The sequence below is a fragment of the Hipposideros armiger genome, unplaced genomic scaffold (genome assembly GCF_001890085.2).
Source record: "Hipposideros armiger isolate ML-2016 unplaced genomic scaffold, ASM189008v1 scaffold_600, whole genome shotgun sequence".
Lineage (NCBI taxonomy): Eukaryota > Metazoa > Chordata > Mammalia > Chiroptera > Hipposideridae > Hipposideros > Hipposideros armiger.
In genome coordinates this window covers 489,272-491,601 of record NW_017731950.1, presented here as the reverse complement: position 1 = coordinate 491,601, position 2,330 = coordinate 489,272, and positions in this window count along the sequence as shown.

The following is a 2,330-nucleotide window of genomic DNA, read 5'->3' as shown; positions in this document are numbered from 1 at the left end:
AGCTAGAGGGCTGGTAGCCAAAAGCAGTGGTTGGAGGGTATGTGGAAGAAAGTTCTGGAATTTTGAAAAAATTAGGAAGGAGAAATGATCTAGAATTGTCAACAAAAAGCAAGAAGCAGCTACTCCATCTTCAGGCCCTGGGGTACAGCGGGTGTAGAGAGGGATGCCCACTTGAGAGGGATGCCCAAGAATCAATGTCCTGAAGGGAAAGCTAAGTTTCAGTAAGATGCAGAAGATGAAGTGTGTGAGGCTTGTACTGATTAAACTACAAAATAGGTGAGTCTATTCTTCTTTCACTATGACATGCACTTATCTGATTCTCAGACGACTCCAATGAAATAGACAGATGTAGAAATTTAGGTCAGGGAGTTGTCACTTGCTCACATTCATATAAGGCCACAACTATCAATCATGTTAATTGAGGACTTACTGTATACAGTTTAAATGTATAAGATCTATTACCGTGGTCCAAAGTGACTTGTGCGTATAGTCACATTATTGCAAGACTCCCTGGTGTAGGACTGGCTTTGAAGCACGTACTCTCCAACCCCCTACTTGCTCTCAGTCACACACAGACAGACAGACAGACACACACACACACACACACACACACACACACACACGCATCCCATTCCAACTCCTCTGGCTTTTACGCAAAGGCTGTAGGTTCTCCTACAGCATCCTGTAATGGAGGTATGTGGGCGTGGGTAGTGGGAGAGAAACAAGTTTTCATACGTATATAAAGAGTGGATTATCATTCCATTCTCTATAGAAAATATTACACAATTGTTATCTTTTGAAGAGTTTGCAGCCAAAAAATATTGGGAAAAGAGTATTATAGAAGTGTGTCAGGCTAATAAAACTACTGTGTTGTTTTTATAGATTTTGTAATACACTTGGCATTGGCCAGCTTTTTAAAATTTGTAATCTTTAAGTATTTTTCTCTTTGGAGACATTCACTTTCGTACCTAATTTTGTATTTCCGATTTTTATTATTTTTCTTAAAGAATACATTTGCCAAGTTGTGTGAGCCCTCCAAATATTTGCAAAGAAACTGAGTATTCTAACTCCTGGTCTGAGAAAACTTGCAGCCTCTCAGATCTATCCAGCCTATTTATGCAGTGTCAGAATCAGAAGTTACAGTGGAGAATCTGACCAGTGGTAATTTCCACTAAGAGTAGGGTTTTTGGTTTTTTTTTCTCTCCTTTTTTAATGACTTATCCATGTTGAACATTTTGAAGCCATGACAAAATTGAGAAATTCCCCTTTCCCCATCCCCAAACCTTCATCCCAGTAGTTTTCCTTTTCACACACACCTCTTCATTTCCTGATTCTGGCCTGGGCTTGAAGCAAAGTTACCTGAATCCAGCCAGAAAATCCATTATTACAATAGTTTTGGCCTAAAAAGGGCAGGAAATACCAACAACCTTCTGTGAGCTATTCCCTAATGAAGAGCCAACATGAATGCATAAACATGGGGCCCTTACATAATTCGGCTGAAGCTCAGATAAGATCTGGAAACACCTTTCCGCCTAATCCTTGGAGGCTGCTGGGTAGGTATGAATTCCCCAGAATGAAATGCTGAAATAAGGAACTGCAATAACATTTTTTTTAAAAATGGAAGGCCCTGAGAAATAACAAATGACGTCCTTATTGGGAACATTGTTCCAAATGCTAAGTTTAATTGTCAAACAGAGAAAAAAATAAGATTGCCAACAAAAACAGAGAAGATTCCGTCTGATTCCTTGAGAAAAAGGATTATTAGATTCACTGTCCAGTCTTTGCACAATTAAGTATTTTAGCTTTGATCAGCCTCTAAGGTAAAACAAAATCGAGTTCCTTTCCCCAGTGCATTNGGCTGGCCCTGCCTGACAGTCAGGACACAGCAGGGCCCTGAAGGAGAGGTAAACAGATCTCCATTACTTCACATTTGAAAAACTCTGCTTACTGAATAAGGGCCAGGAAGTCAAAGCATAAATGGAAACACAGGCAATTTAAATGAGATAATCTGAAGTATACATTTAATTAAATTAACTAAATCAAATCCCATGCACTTTTATTCTAAAACTCTATTTCCACTAAATCCAATTACTTCCCTCTGTGGCTTTGGCTTTAAATGGATGTCAGCAATGATTACATTGAATGTCTGCATCCTGCCAACCCCCCAGCTTTCATGGTAAAGGCGCAGTTATTAAGTGATTGCAGCTGCCAAATATAAGTGTCTCCAGTTCAACATAGGGCAGACACTAGCTAGGGGCACCTTCTAAATGCATGTGTTTAAAAATACTGGGTCTCTTTTGTTCTTGTTGTCCAATTGCTTCCTTTGCCTC